The 8,171-nt window shown below is 34.7% G+C and overlaps 1 long non-coding RNA gene across 1 annotated transcript; it reads left to right on the top strand.

Moving 5' to 3' along the window:
- The first annotated feature begins 4,849 nt into the window (after positions 1-4,849).
- On the top strand, positions 4,850-6,741 carry LOC132172127 (uncharacterized). Its single transcript, XR_009439122.1, has 3 exons — positions 4,850-5,129; positions 5,875-6,002; positions 6,219-6,741. It is a non-coding gene; the product is annotated as an uncharacterized LOC132172127 (long non-coding RNA).
- The last annotated feature ends 1,430 nt before the right edge of the window (positions 6,742-8,171 follow it).

The raw sequence follows: 8,171 nt of genomic DNA on the forward strand, positions 1-8,171 counted from the left end.
CTTGCCTAGGAAGCGCCCTCATTATAAAAATGGAGCGCTCAGGTGGGCAAGAAAGGGGGCGCTTGCGTGTAAAGAGCCCCTATTTCTATATGGGAGCACTTCCACGCCGCAAAGCGCCTTCAATAATTAATATATAGAGAAAATATTTTCCCATGCAATCCATATATATTTTTTATATTCTCCTGATATACAATACGCAATACAATATTGTATTGCGTATTTTCTCCATAAATATTGAATTAATCCATAAATATTTTCTCCATTCATCAATCTCATACAATCTTATATATATATATATATATCTCACAATACATATCTAATCCATATATACAATCTCATATCTCATAAGACATCTAAATCCAAAATGATGATGTCATAAACACAAAGTGTACCACATCTTAAAGAGTTAACAAAAATTGTACCATACATATGAAATAAAATAACCAAAACGATATCATAAACACAAAGTGTACCACCTCTTAAAAGAGTTCACAAAAATTATATATTGCTCGTAAACGGCCAGTGTATTCTGCATTCTCCATGACCTTGGCATAAGCGTCGTCAGTTGCCCAATTTATTGATCCATGTGTCAAGCTTGAGCTTACTGCAATGTCTTGTGAACTCAGAGCCCTCATCTTCTCCTATATTTATATAGAATATGGAAAAGTGTTACACACCAACTAATCGACTCATAAAGACTTACAATATTATAGTGTTTTTGAAAAAATAAACACATGCATACACAAATTAAATATACAAGTTAATCACATACAACTTTATCCTCAATGTCTGTATTGAGAAAACTGCTATGTTACATGGTGAAATGCTTAGAATTTAATTTTTTGGAGCAGATAACTTTTTGGGAGGCATGTCTTACTCTTACTGATTATTATTTGAGACACCTTTTCCTTAGATTGCAAGATTGATGATTAGCTAAGAGTTTAGATTTGCCTTATTTGGTTTTGACTCTAAAATAAATTTTCTTTACTGTTTTACCTAGTGCCCATAAACAAATTTCAAAATGATACAATAGTCAAAATTTAGCAGTAGAAAGGGACTTCAATGGAGTAGATCACTATTGATGATGCTATATATTTTTCTACCCTTTCAACACATCCGTGCAAAGTATTTTCTCCTAATGAAAATATTATTTGATCTCAAATTTCTAGCTAGTATGTGTGAAAAGATTTTTATTAGTTGAAAGTGGCACCTTAATTATCATGAGAAAAATACTTTAAAACTTATTTTTTTTCGAAAATCAGATGATTGACTAATAATTTCCTGATGATAAGATAAATTTAATGGCAAAGATAAGATCTATCTGGTGGATAAGACAATTAAAATTCAAAAAATGGCACCAATCTCGACGAGAAATTTTGGATAGTAAAGCAGACTATTCTGGCACTACCAATGAAGAGGAAAAACAAAGGAACATGCTAATAAAGGATAAGAAAAAACAATAAAATTAAATTAAAAAAAAAAAGAAAAAAAAAGAAGGTATTATGAACGAACTACATAGTGAAATCAAAACTGAATTAAATCTGAAATAACACTACAAGACAACCACGGAGATTCTTCAAAATTGTGATTGCTGCATTCAACAAACCAACTACACCCTAAAAGCAGAGAAAAATTTGCTGAATTTAAAATCTCTAATTCTCCTAAAAATCATAATACATAAAAAATCTGACTATTAGAATCCTAAATCGACAACTTAAAGAGACAGCAGATACAAAGAAAAACAGAGACAGAGAGAGACTCACTAGTACAGGAACGTAGAGAGAGGCAGGCCGGTTTTGACTAGAGAAGATGGCCGGTGGGTTGGCCAACCGTGCGGGTCACTGGGCGCCGGAGAGAGAGATAGGAAAATCGAGATTGAGAGAGGGGCAACTGACGCTGTAGAGAGAGATATGGATCGATATATATTGAGGGAGAGGGGAGAGGCTAGGGATCAAAAATATATATCAGGTATATATATATATATATCCTGATGCAGAGAGGGGGGACTAGCAGGCCGCGCGGGGAGAGGTTAGGGAAAATATATATTGAGGGAGAAATTAAGTCTTAGAGCGGGAGCTGAGGAATCAAAAGGAAAATTAAGTTCCCACTCGCAAAAACAAAAAATATAAATATATTAAAATTAAAAAACACTTATAAATTTATTTATAAAAATAAAAAGTAAATACAAAAATTAAAAACATTTAAAAGAGACTTAAACTAAAAAATATATAAATGCAAAATCAGTTAATGTGGTTGTCTAGATTAAAAATTCATCTATGTGATATAAAAACAAAAATAATACTAATTCAGAAATTATCGGGATAGGCCACAATAATAATTTAATTCTTGTAATCAATTAAATTCTGTCAAAGTAGTTAACGGATTCCATTAGTGTATCACATCATTACCAATAGATACATGTCATTCTTATTTAAAAGTAAATAAATATATTAAATATATAAATTAATTTTAATATTAAAAAAAAAATGAGGGCAAGGATCGGAGGGGGTGGCCAACGAGCCACCCCCAGAAATGGCCGGAAGTGGCGTATGGCCACCCCTAGACACCATGGGGTGGCCCGCGTCCCACCCCTTAGCATTCAACTCGCATAGTATCCATAAAAGTCCTTAGAGTAACATGTGTAGCGAGATATTCTCTATCTATAATCTTTGAAGGCTTAACCTTTCATTTTTGTTCTTGATGGCATGTTGGGCGCTAAAATTAAAAAAAAAAAAAAAAAGAAATGCAAACTACATAAAATAAATAAGTAAAAAGAAAAAAAAAAAAAAAAAAAAAAAGGTTCAAAAAATGCAAACTACTAATCAAACCTTCCGGTTGATTTCCCTGTACGAACAATGGAGAGGAGACACATTGTTGCATAGGTTGCATGTGACCTAAGCAAAACACATGATTACAAAACCAAATATTAAAAAATACATAAAATAAAATAAAAAAGAAGAAGAAGAAATGAATAAAAAAGAACCAAACCTTAAATTCGAAAAGTATCTTTATTATCGGTAAATTCTAGTTTTTTCACATAGAAAGCTTTTATTCCTAAAATGAATGTTTTCATTTTCCTAAAGCTTAGGGGATTGAGTTTTCCTCCAAATTGAGTTAGAGGAATTTCCTTCAACATAATCTATAAAAATAACATGTGTCATTTCTTTTAATAATATGTGAAATGCACATGAGTTTTTAGTAACATGTATTCCAACTTTGTTTCTACTATTAAAAAACATGTGCATCTCACATGTTCAAGAGATATGTATTAAGTTGATGTGAAGCTTATTATGAAGCTTATACCACAATGAAGCTTCATAATAAGCTTCACATCATCTTAGTACCCATCTCTTAATAAAAAATTTGATACTCATAAATTTTTTCTTAAAACTTTTACCAACCCTGTTCTCCTCTCCACTAGCTACTAGTCGCTTGTCTATGCGCCGTGGTTCACGGCGGCACAGGTGGGGATATAGAGGGATTAAGCTTAAATGGTGTGGGTATAGAGGGATCATGTTTATTTAAATTGACGTGGAGTATGTACTAGAGCCTCAAAATGACGTGGAAAAGCTTACTTGTTATTTTTTAAAAGCAAAAGTAAAAATAGCACGTGTCTTATTTTTATTAGGTGTGAGGTGGTAATGAAACGGTTTCTATTAAATAATTTAACGGAAAATGATTTCAGGGAGTAAAATGTTATTTTGGCCTATCTGAGCACCTATAAATTTTTTTTATATCACAAGGAGCGATTTGTGAATTAGGTCAACCACGATGACCAATTTTACATTTATCTCTACGAAGAACTCAGATTTCTTTGCCAAACTTGATGCTTTTGAATATATAAAGTACCGAGGGAGAAAATTGGATGTTCTGCAACAAGAAAAATAGTTGGCGAAAAATCCAGACCCATAAACCAAAAATAAATAAAAGAGAGAAAAGCTTACCTATGCCAGCATGGTGTCTGCTATGAAGATAATGGAGAAAGAGCGGAAGAACGAGAACTGACTAAAGAAGAACGAGAACTGAGAGGAGAGTGATTTTTGTTCGAAACCTTGGGTTCAAATTTTGGAATCCAATATTTTATAAAACATGTGGCATGTTCCAGGCCGTTCTGGATCAAGATCCCCTCCCATTATTGGGAAAATTGGAGATTCTCAAATTTTCAATCATGATCGTCCATTTTTATCCAATAGCCCACACGATGTCACATGTCCCACTTAAATTAAACAGTAAAATATTAATTAACTTTTAAAAAGAAAATTAAAATTAAAATAATAAAAAATTAAAATCAAATTTGGAAAAAAACTAGGGTGGCCGGCCACCCCAGTTGAGTCTAGGGGTGGCTTTGTTGGGGGTGGTCGAAGCCACACCGTGGCTCTTGAGGGTAGATCGGCCACCCATATATAAGGCCTAAACCTATTTTAATATAATAATGGGTTTGAACCTTAGGGGTGGCCGATCCAACCCATGGCCCTTGGGGGTGGTTCGGCCACCCTCAAGGGCCAAATAAAAAAGAGATTAAAATTTTTTTGCCCTTGGGGGTGGTTCGCCAAGGGCCATGGGATGGCCGAAACCGGTGGCCGGCCACCCCAATTTTTTTCAAAATTAATTTTATCTTTTTAAAATTTGATTTTCATTTTTTTTTTTTAAGTTAATAAATATTTTATTATTTAATGTAAGTGGAACACATGGCGTCGTGTGGGCTATTAAATAAAGGAAAATGTTAAAGGCACAACACAAACCCAACTTAAAACCAACTTCTCTCCTACGTGGCATTTTTTTAAAAAATAAATAAAACTTCCCTCCTATGTGGCATTTTTTAAAAAAATAAATAAAAGTTTGAATTTAAAAAAAATTCACATCTCTCGGTCTCTCGCTCCCCCTTTCAGATCCAAAAATCCACAACCTCAGATCCAAAAATCCTCTCTGTCTCTCGCACCCCTCCCGCGCTCATCGTCTTTCTCCTCAGGCGAGTTGTTCGGCCACCGGCGAAGCTTTCCGTACGTCGCTCCTGTCTCTCTCACTCCGGCGCAAGGTTCCATCCCTGTCTCTCTCACTCCGACGACCTCAAGGCCTGCGACGCCGAGTTCGTCAAGGTCGACCAGGCCACCCTCTTCGATCTCATCCTGGTGTGTCTTCTTCCTTATAAACTCAAATCCCCCTGTTAGATCTTTTTATTATTGATTTTTTTTTCTTCTGATTAGGGTTTTGGTTTTGTTTTCTCGGCTTCCTTGTCTTTGATGTGTTTTTGTTTGGTTCGATGCCGAGAAAGCTGGCAGTTTTGGTGGTTTTCAACTGTCCTAATTTATTTATCATCAAATTGGATATTTTCTATTCCATTAATCAAAGTATATTAGTGGAAGATTGTTGCACGTTTTACATAAGACAGCAACCTCTCATTAAATTGTGACAGTAAACTTTGTGTTCTGGTAGTATCAGCTTATATGATCTCTTAATTCACAAATTCATTCTTTGATTTTTGTAAAGCAAGGTTGTTACTTGCATTTTTGATTATTTTGATAAAAAATAATCCATTAATCAAATCCCCCTGTTAAATCTTTTTATTATTGATTTTTTTTGCTTCTGATTAGGGTTCTGGTTTTGTTTTCTCGGCTTCCTTGTCTTTGATGTGTTTTTGTTTGGTTTGATGCCGAGAAAGCTGGCAGTTTTGGTGGTTTTCAACTGTCCTAATTTATTTATCATCAAATTGGATATTTTCTATTCCATTAATCAAAGTATATTAGTGGAAGATTGTTGCACGTTTTACATAAGACAGCAACCTCTCATTAAATTGTGACAGTAAACTTTGTGTTCTGGTAGTATCAGCTTATATGATCTCTTAATTCACAAATTCATTCTTTGATTTTTGTAAAGCAAGGTTGTTACTTGCTTAGCATATTGTGCAAGTGGAAATCTATTAATTTCTGGATCGGAGGATGGTATTATACGAGTTTGGGATGCTAAAACTCACAACATTGTTCGGGTGTTCAAACATGCAAAAGGTTTTTTCCCAAGCTATATGAATAATTGCTTGCTTGGAGTTTTTGTTCACTACCAAGGAAAAATAAAGATTTATTACTTGCAGATTATAGTTCTTATTTATTTATTCGTTTTTCTTGATTACTTGGGGCTATGTGTAGTTTTCTGTTTTTATGTTTGTACCATTCATTCTGTTGCAGATTTTAGCCAGTTAATAAACAATGTGCTCTAAAATGCAGACACTACTTTGTATCCTCAACTAATAGTTTTGGTTGAGGATATAAATTACCAATTATTTTTGTTGAGGAAGAGAACGAGGTGCAGAAGCTCTCTGAGGAGTTGATGGTGTACGAGAACTTCATGAAGTTCTATCAGATTCCGTGCTACGATGGCCAGTCGCCACCACCACCGCCCAACGCTGCTCAGGAAAATATGGTGGCTGATCTCTGGAGCTTCGATGACGAGGAGGTCGCTCTTGCCTCTGTGACCTCTTCGACTATGTAACGGGGTCGTTTAACTCGTTTGTTGTCAAATTTTTGGGTCTTGTTTGGTTGGGTGGAAATGTGGAATAATGTAAAATTTATTTGGGGAATTTGATGGTCTTGTTCATTAGTTCTTGCTTCGTAAGATTACACTTGATGTAGATAGAAAGCAAGAGAATGACTTGATCAATTTCTCTAATTTCCCAAATTAAATTGTTTAAATTTGATATTTGTTAAGTTTGATTATTCCTTAATTAATGTTGTCTGACCATTGCATGTTTGTCCTTTTGTTTTGATTTGGTACAGCTTCTTGAATCGGTTTGGAGATTGCATTTTGATTTTGCACCATATTGGAGGAAACTTTTGTCCTTTCAACTATGTATGGTGGGAAGAAATTCTTTTACGTGAAAATTATTTTTTTAATCACAAATGTCAATTTAATAAACAATGAAAAAAATTGAATTTTTCTCATTTCAATTTGACTTAAACCTACCCATTTTTCACATAAGAACCAAACCAAAAGATATATATACTTGAGTCGGTACAGTGTAAATACCAAGCTCCCTCCCTCCCTCTCCATTTATTTTCCCCATGATGTTCAATGGATAACGAATGGCCTGGATTGTTAAAAGTGGGACACGGATCCTGCCTATAAATATCAGGCCTGAAAAAATATTATATATATATATATATATATATATATATATATATATCTCTTTTTTGCTCTTCTTGACCAACGGGTTATGGACATTCAATATCTATGATCTCTCCCTCTCTCTCTCTCTCTCTCCGTGCGAACTCAACCTGCGAATCGGACTCGTCAACAGAATATGCCAAGAGAACTTCAGTACCTCCATCACAGGTGAATTGTTAAGCCATTGCTTTGACATTTATAATGTGATTAGTCATTGCCTAGATGTAATTTAAGAGAGCATTTTTCCATTAATGTAAATGTAAGAGCCTGTTCATGGCCAATGAACATGATACTGATTTCTATTATCATATAAATTTATTTAGAGGTGATAGGGAAATACAATGCTAAGATGTGTTGATTACTTATGTTAGAATATATGGAAAATATATTATATTTTTCATATATTCCATAATTATGCTGATATTGAAATATTCTCTATTTATGAGTTGATTGTAATCATATATTGAGATTGTAATCAAATCAATGGGATTTGATTACCAAACTTGTATTTAGACATTACCCTCTAAATAGAGACCTTTGTATTGTAGACAAATTAAGTTAATGAGCACAATGTAGCCCTTAGGGGTATTCCGAGTGGTGGACGTAGGTGTCTAACACCGAACCACCCGTAAGTTCTTTGTGTTCATTCCCTCTCTTGCTTCCGCTATTATTTCCACATCATCATTATTTCAACATGGTATCAAAGCCACTTTCTTTGTGGGCTCAAATTATTTTTCTTATGTTTTGCTGTTCAATTTATCTCATATTTCTTTTCCTCAAGCATGTTTCTGTCTGTCAATCCGATTGTTTTCCATAACAATCGTCCGATTCAACCTGCCATCACAAGATCAAGTCAACTGTTTGCCGACAACCACAACAAAGCCCACCACCAGTCAGCAACAGCCAATTCAACCTACCTTCCATCCGACAGAGCCGCGCCATCGTCTGGCCTTCTCCGGCGTCATCCCACTCCCAAACGACGCCTTCCATAGCCATTGTAACTGCCGAACGACACC

This window comes from Corylus avellana, chromosome ca2, assembly GCF_901000735.1.
Source record: "Corylus avellana chromosome ca2, CavTom2PMs-1.0".
Classification (NCBI taxonomy): Eukaryota; Viridiplantae; Streptophyta; class Magnoliopsida; order Fagales; family Betulaceae; genus Corylus; species Corylus avellana.